Below are 9,190 nucleotides of genomic sequence, written 5' to 3'. Positions count from 1 at the left end.
CCTAGAACTGCACATTTCTGGACTGAGATGTCTGATGTTGTTCCTGGGATCTGTTTTAGCCACTGCTCCAGTTTGGGGGTGACTGCCCCGAGGGCCCCGATGACCACAGGCACCACTGTATATATAATTGTAGTTTTATCTTTAAATTTATCCACTGACATTTTTCTTGAAAACAGAAACCAACTACTGATTAATTTCAGCATTGCTTTCATTATCAGTAACATAATGCATATTTAAAAGCACTTTGTCAGGAAGACATGTTGGTCCTTATAGATGAATTGGTGATTGAATACATTAAGAAGTACCGTAAAGAGTTACTTCTGAATTCCAAACCAGCAGGACTGGTTTGGAATTCAGAAGTTGAAATTTGCAAAAGCAAATGGTATAAAGCATTTTGGTTGAAAAGACTATTTTAGGAACAGTAGTTAAACTATTGTCTCTACACACACATCCCACGCGCACACACTAGCTCCTGACAGAAAAAAAAAAAACATCCAGGGCTGCCTTCCTTGATGCACTTGAGGATAAAATAACTGTCTCCACACATACACTCAATGCCTTGCACCTGAGTACACTCATGTGCCAGCAAAAGGCCACAGCACCGTCTGATCCTGCCACACACACGCATGCACGCACAGACTCGAGACACTCTCTCACAGCAAACTGCCCTCTTACCTCATAATTACTATTGTTTTCTGAATGTGTGCTGCATACATAGATTTTTGAAAAATGGACAAAAACCTAAAAACTTCCTGTGTGATGTTGTAAGTCAAAAGCTTAAAGCACAACTGATCCAGATCTGAAATCTGATGTTGTTTCCTGTAACTTTCATGTCATTTTTCACATGACTGTATATGACTGTTTTATGTTTGTTTGTTCTTTGGTTTTTGCTCCTTATGGCTTTTTTATTGTGTGATACATCTCTGTAAACAAATAGCCAATAATTCTAAATTACACAACCACACCTCCTCACCATTCTGATCACCAGTTTGGTCCCATACGATGGCTCACTGTTTAACCATCATTTGTTGCAACGGAGACATAGAAGATTGTGTTTGTGGTTGAACTAGTGATTGAACGCTGCCAAGACTGATTACCATTGCATTCGGCCTCCATTTACACAATCAAAATGGGAGGACAGGAGCTAGTCATGACCACAGAGTTCAAATACCTGAACTTGCTGGTCACCTTGGAAGCATACACAGTGTCCGGGTGTGAGCCAATGTGCCATAGTTTTAATAGCAACAAGTCACCAAGGCACTGAGAGATAAGAGGATTCCAAAATTCTCAAGACCAAAATCTAGAAGACTATTGTGTGAGCTGTAACTTTCTGTCGTGTGACATGTTTACCAGCAATGAAGAACAAGCAAACCTTCAGCATGAAGAAGATGAAAATGTTCAGGCGGTTGCTCAGATTGTCCAAATACAATGGTGCCTATCGTTCACCTCCTTTGTTGCAGGAGGCTATATTTATTCCAAAGCCAGCTACTGATCTAATTCACGATAGGCTGACACCAGTAACTAAGCAAACCTGACTCGCTCTTTATCCATTTGCCAAATAGGAAGACTCAATCAGAAACCAACTTCTGCTCTGTATAATGCAGAATGCCTGTCCTTGGTGTCACATTGGATTACAGTAAAATCTGTGAAACAAACATGTCAATGTGTGTCGCTTACAGACTGGTATTGTTGTGGCCATTTATGTTAAATTTTGTGGATTGTAATTTCTACCAATTTAGTTTTCTCCTTTGGGCAGTTAGAAAATATTTTAGAACCAAAATTTGTAATAAATTTTTATATTCAGAATTGTTTAGATTATGTTGGTAATTGTTAGACCCTCACATTAATTTGAGTAATTAAGAACACACCAGGTGCTTGGTGGAGATCTATTATTTGGCAAATGTCTGGTGTGTTGACGGGAGGTTTTGTAAATGATTTTTTGGCCACGTTTTAGAGCTTGAAACATCAAATTAAGATTATTTTCGTTTTCAATTAAGTTGTAAGACATTTATAGCAATTATTTTGTCTCTATTTTTTACAAGAAATAAAGCATATATATTTTTTCAAAACAATCAAGTCAGAAATCAAACCACGACTGGTATGCCAACCATGGTTTTTGATAAAGTCACAGGTGACCAACCTAGGCATGCTTACCAATCCTAATGCTAGCCTATCTGTGCTAACAGCCAGCAGAAGAAGGCAATCCAGTGAGTGACCAGCCACGCTAGTCACCAGTCTCTGTAGAAAGCTAACACAAGTGAGCATCAATTACCTGTGCTGGCCTGTCGTTAATCAGATCACTGATTAGCCTCCTGCAACAAGGAAGTAACCACCTCTAGGTGTGCAGTATTTGAAATGTTGCCGCTGAAACTGCACCATAAACACCATGAATGAGGATGAGAGACGAAGACTTCAGGAAACTCAAAGCACCCAAGAAGCATTGCTGCAACAATGAAAAAACACACTTTTTGTACAAAGTACCATATATTTAAGTACTATGGATTTGCTTGGATTTTTCAACTTCAACATTGAAGCTTTATTTTACAGCATATCTGCTTGACACATAAGTGTAAGGTAATGGCTAATTCACTTTTGAGGGTTTGATTAAAAGATTCTTGCTAGTAGGCTAAATGTAAAAATACAGGTGATATAATAAATGTTTATGATCTCTACCCCTACTTGTTATGTTTTCTATTTTTAGGAGGGTCAAAGCATTAATTCGGGGTACCAGACCGTTAATTCTGTGTTATTAATGGAAGAGCCAAAACTGATCATGGAGCAAGAAGAACATCAGTGCCACATTCTCTCATAAATGGAGATAATTATCTTTGCGTCATAAAATCACACACACTTGAATCTGTGTCCAATCAAACACAGTTATGGCCATTTTTACTGCTGCTGCTGTCCATGTTGGACAGATGTGTGTGGTAATGGCATACAGCGGGTGTTAGAAACAAACATTATAGATAATGTCCACGTGCATATCGGAGTTAATGATCAGAAGAAGTCTTCAAGCTCAGTTTGCAGGTTGCCACCTTACCCAGGCAAGCGGGTGAGAAAGTCCGCTCACCCACTTGCACACATTTATCATATTTAGCAACTTGTAAGGAGGCCTGGCGACCCGAAAGAAACCCGAAACAGCTTGAAGATGGCGGGAGAGGATGAGGAGGAGACGGGATGAAGACACACCTGTTATTAGCTTTCCTCCAGATGGCGGATCAGATGGAAGTTGAGACGGTAGGACTGGAGAAGGAATGTCTGGATGGGAAAGGGGGGAAGATGGGAGATCCTTGGAGGGAAAGGAGGAGATTGTGGAGCATTAATAATGAACGGCGGGTCCTTGGAGACCATGTTCACACATTAATAATGAATCACATTCAGCTGGACAGCCAAACTAACATCTCGGCACAACTTAAGGGGAGAAACAGCAGAAAATTGAACGTGATGCTTTAGGGTGAATTTGGAAAACTTTTTACTTTGTAAAAATATTCATATCACATTAAAACCTTAAACTTCAATGCATTTTATTGGGATTTTATGTGATAGACCAACAACATAGTCCCTAATAATGTGTAGTTTAGGCCAACTCTGTGCTGTGATAACCTGAACAAAATTCCAGTAAAATAAGGACGGGTATATTTACTTGTATGGCATATTTTAGCTGCAAAACAATTCAAAGAGGATTACATGATGAAAACTTACAATAAATGACCCAGACTAGAGACTAAAACTAAGGATGTTCCAGCTTTATCAAAGACACTCTAAAAACGTGTGTGGGGGGGTGTTTCAGCAGCGTTGCAGTTTTTTTCCAGATTAGTGAAGCATGAAAACTGAATGCTGCTTCTCCATGTTTGGTTCTAATTCTGAGGATGCAGACCAGACCAGAAGACCTGAGGCCTCTCAGGTCTCATTATCACTTGGTAATAATGTAAGGTAGAGCTGTGTATCATCTGCATAATTATGCTAACTTATCTGCTATGAGTTAGTAGAACATGTGGATATGAAATGACAAAGGAAACCTTGAATATGATTTTTTTATCACCAGACAACAGATGTGTTTCACTTTGAAGCCACTTCACAAAATCCTGATTAATTATTCAAAACTTTTGGGTTGGGACGAATTGTGGAAAAGTTCAAGGGATTGAAAATACTTTTGTAAACTACAATATAGTAAAATATGTATTTAAACTAAAAAAAACAGCAACTAAACATCAGGTTAAAAGTTGTTCAACTTAAATAATGATTATGAATGACTTCCAGAGTGGTATTTAAAACTGGCTGTTTTCGTAGATTATTCTTTTAGGAATCATTTTGCCGTATCTGCGGCAAAATGATTCCTAAAAAAGGCCAGGGCTGGAGTTTGAAATGTTCCCAAAAACATGTTTCTGCTCACAGTAATTGAAACAAATGAACACGGAGATTCTGGGGGGACTGCCAGGTTTTACCCAGAGAAGGACCCAGAGACACAAGCACACATTAACTTCTCAATTACCTCATTTTCCCTCTTCGTCTCTAACATCTTCCCGTCGCTATTTCACACACACTCACTCCCTCATTCGGCGTGTACACACACTTGCGCACAAGCAAATGAGCTGCTTGCTTAAAGCAAATGGGCGGTCCTGATGTTGATTTGCTGCCATTGCCAACAAATATCTCAGCTTCTTGCCCCTTCATCCCTCTTTATCAACCTCTTCTTCTTCTCCTTGCTCTAGCTAGAATGGGTGTGCAGTGCCGAGAGACACACACAAATCGACAAAAACATGTGTGTTGGGCAAAGGGAACACACACACGTACGCGCACCCCTGCACACACCCCTGCACACACACATACACACTGTTCTGGGGGTATAATTACAGCACAGAGGAATAATTACACAGCCTGGTTCCTCTTGTTGTTTCCAACAAATAAACCAGTAAACAAACAAGATGGAGGGTGAAAGAGAGGTCAAGGGACCTCGTGTCTGTGCGCATTCCGTTTCACAAACGTTTGTTCGTTGCATCACCTGCAACACTGCTGGGAGCACACTGGTGTAAGGGTGCCCAAAGGTTTGTAATGTGAAAGTTTCTGAGTTTTCCAGAGTCAACTTTCAACTCCAATTATTAAATATTTTATGTATGGGAGGTGTTTCCATAGTGGGCAGGTTTTAATTGTGGAACCTGGAAAAACAGAACCAGGAAGGAAGGAATAAAAGGATAGAAGAGAATAAAGGACACAAGGAAGAGGAGAAATAAACATCACACAAAGAAAGGAATTAGGGGAGAATGATGGAAAGAAAGAAATAAGTAAAGAAGGAATGAACAAATGAAGGAATCATAGAAGTAAACGAGAACAAACGACATTGAGAAGAAGGGAAGTACCAGAAGGAAGAGAAGTAGGATAATAGAAAGGAAAAGCCCCACAATAAAGGTTTGACACCATGATCACAGGTAAATCAAGATTGATTGATTGATCAATTGGTTGATTGATTAGACATAAGAGAATAAAAGAAGCAAGAACACAGGAAAATAATTAACGTAAAATACAATTAAAAAAAGGGAGAAAGGAGACAAGGCAGGAGGAAATAAAAGTTAGCTCAAAACATCAAATCTTGGTGCTGGCTATCAAACCTGAGGTTAGCCATCAAATGCTAATGCTAGCTATCAAACCTTGCATGGTTGAATCCCCAAGAGTGGAGATAAGGAAGACGCTGAATGTGACCTTCTGTGTGCTAACATGGCTTCCACTATGAGTATTAAATGAATCCAAGGAATATTCAATGTTTGCTCAATTAAAATATGCAGTTGTTAGTGTTTTTCACAGATTCCAGCAATTCATTGGCATTTATCATAGGAAGTTAGAAGCATCAACAGACAAGTAGAAGTGAACATTTTATAGTTGTGACTTCACTGGAAATTTATTGAGTTTCATTTAACAACATCCTGGGTTTCCACTTTATTTTAGGGATTTAATTATGATGCCATTTCATCCTCTCTGCCCGTAGTTCCACTTCCTTTGCTGTATCCAAACTTCTTTAATGTGCTCACAAACACAGAATTTCCTAAAGCAGCCGGTGCCCAGGCAGTCACCTGCACTGAAGGGAAATGGAGTGTGAGGTTTTTACTGGTGCTGTGATTACTGGGTACGACTCAGGAGGAAATGTGTGTTTAGTTTGTTTATGTGCCATCAGACAGCAGGTGGCGGAGTGAGCACAGCACCTCTCAACCTGCACCGGTTCGAGAGGTGTATCAAGGTGCAGGCAAGGGGCGGCGCCTGTAAAATTTCTATCTAGACATCTCTAACAAGAAAACACTGACAGATACACATGTATTTAGGTTCAACTCCATCAATCCTGTTTTTCTGGTCAAATCGGATTCATCTGTGTGCGTATGTGGGTGTGTGCGTGTGTGTGTGTGTGTGTGTGTGTGTAGGCTGGGGAGGGTTATTCCACTGTGTTAGATGGGGAAAAAAGCGAGGGGGAGGGAGGTTCTCTTCCATGTAGACAAAAAAAGGCCGACATGAAAAATGGTGGACAAGTGAGTGCGATGTGAGGCGGCTTTGTTCTAGTGGAGGGCCGGGTTCAGCAGCAGATGAAGAGCTATCTCTTACTGCAAAATCACAGCTTGACGCAGGTCTCTGCCTTTCATTTGTTTGCTTTTTATCCTTGGTTCTAACTCCCAGTGTGATTATCTCTCTCTCTCCTGCTCTTTATCTTCTTTGGGTTTAATTCAAACTCACCTTCACTGATTTTCAAATTAAATAATTATTAAATTATTTAATTAAATAAATTAAATCATTTGAAAACCAGTGAATTTGGGCCCACTTTCCTGCCCAGCATTGCAATGTTGTGTTACAGATCATACAGCAAATTTAATATCAGACAATCATAACCTGAAAATATACAAATGGTTTCATTCATTAAGGGAAAAAGTGATCCAAATGTACCTAACCCTATGTGAAAAGTAGCCAATTGAGACACACCATTTCTTTTCCTTGGCACTGTTTGGCACTGTTGAAAGCAAGCTAAACAAGACCTGGATACTTCCTTAGGGAATGACAAGCAGTCTTCAAATTTTTAAAACTCAAAATTCTGAAGTCCTCCAGAAATATGAGAGATTAGAGATAATTTTGGAATTATTTTTTTATTGCAAATTAATGTATATTTGGTGCTTGTGTGATTGGAATGGGCAATTAAAAGTGTTTTTAGTTCAGTTCTTTCTCAGTGATTCTAGTTTATTATGTTTACTTATGTTTCTCATGTCTACTTGTTATTTAATGTGAGATTCATTTCCAAGTCCCAAATTGTGCCACCCCCGTGTTTTTCTGTCTTTTCTCACACCTACATCCCATCAGTCAATTAGCCCATGTATTTTGTTCCGCCATTCACGGTCTCAGTACTTCTACACCTTTTCTCCTTTGACTTCTCTGTGACTCCTCGCTTCTTCCCCGTTTTTACCCTACAGCATATTGGCCTCCCTCAACGGGCCACATTGACGGTACAAATCAGGAGTGCCCAGGTCCAGTTCTCCAGACTGTAACTTTTACATGCATCCCTGTTAAAACACCACAGACAAAAAGGTTGACTTCCCTCATCAGCAGCAACTCAGTTCTGTAGAGGCTGATAATGAGTCAATGATCCAGGTGTGATGGAGAAGGAACGCATCTAAAGTTGCAGATGATAGCCCTGGAAAACTAGACTTGGGCAGCCCTGGCATAAATGTATAAAAATACAATGTTAAAAATAGATTAAACACCTCATATTGTTAAATAACGCTTTGGAGCGTCTGGTTAGGAAGCGCATTCAAAACCTTTGGTTGAAATGGCGCGTTAAATTCAAGTCTCCATTACAGACTAGATAAAACTAAAGAGAACGCAACKTTGTGTTAATCCATTTTAGGAGCCGGGAGTTTATCTTGAGGAAATAAATGACGACGCAGAAGTTAATTAGACTGTAACATGCCCAGTCCGCTGCTCAACCACTGCGGACGCGGCTGCGAAGAATTAAAAATCGCTGTGAGTAACTCATCCAGAAGATTTAACAAATGGAGCCTTCTTGGTGCACATTACGCAGGAGAGCGKAGTTCTGGAGGAGCGCTGCTGCAGACGTAACATCTGTCCGTTTCGGAGAAGCGAAAACACGCAAAACAACAACAAAAATTCATGGTCAAAGCGCAAACCGGACCGCGCACAGGGCAAAACACTCAGTTCAGTTGATCTGTTTGGATCAGACAGATCTAACTGACTGATGAATTAGCGCAGATTTTTCTGCAGGGGAGGAAGTGCGTTCAGACCCCAGCGGGTGAAGTGATGCTAATTTAAGTGAAGTCGCTTAATTTATTTTATTAAAAGTTACTGAGGCCTCAGTCAGAGGTTTTTGTCACTACGGAGAAAAATGTAGAYACATTTACCTGCTTAATTTGTGATGGGATCTGGATTCACGGTGAATATCAACTAAACCGCATAAAATGCGGCTAAATAGCCGATGTTAATATGGTTGTAATTTCACGGATACAAATAGTACATGAACGATTTTTTTTATGTTGTCGGTCAAGATAACGGATAACAAAACAAGTCTAGCGCCACCTGCCGCCCTGACACCAACTCGCACACATCTTCATTCACAGTCTTGTAAATCGATGTTTCTTTTCTTGGACATTTTGATGTTAGCTTGTCGATGTCTCAGTTTTATTCGCTGGGAAAATCAATAAGCAGCTTGAGGTGACTCTGCTGCTCTCTAGKGGCGAGAARCCRTAATGTTGGCTGGTAACAATCGGAATGCATTATGGGAGATGTAGTTTGTAGTCAATTCGTGCTGAAAACCTATTTTAAGTCAATCACGGGCCTATAAAACGCTGGGGGGGCCACATAAAATGACATGGCGGGCCACATGTGGCCCGCAGGCCTTGAGTTTGACACATGTGCCCTACAGGCTCTTGTTTCTGAGTTCTGTGTTTTTTGCTCTGCTTTGGCTCCCAGTGCTCTTCATGGTTTTTGTTGAAAGTTTCTGTTTTTCATTAAATCTACAAAATCTACTTGACACCTCTGCCTGTTACATTTGCATATACATACAAAATTACAGCAATGTAGGACCTCAATGAGACAACCTATTTAAATGAAGGCCAACCAAAAATCAATCAATCCATCCATCCATCCATCCATCCATCCATCCATCCATCCATCCATCCATCCATCCATCCATCCATCCATCCATCCA

The sequence above is a fragment of the Poecilia reticulata genome, linkage group LG2 (genome assembly GCF_000633615.1).
Source record: "Poecilia reticulata strain Guanapo linkage group LG2, Guppy_female_1.0+MT, whole genome shotgun sequence".
Taxonomy (NCBI): Eukaryota; Metazoa; Chordata; class Actinopteri; order Cyprinodontiformes; family Poeciliidae; genus Poecilia; species Poecilia reticulata.
The sequence above is the reverse complement of the archived record's forward strand: the minus strand, read 5'-3'. Positions refer to the sequence as shown.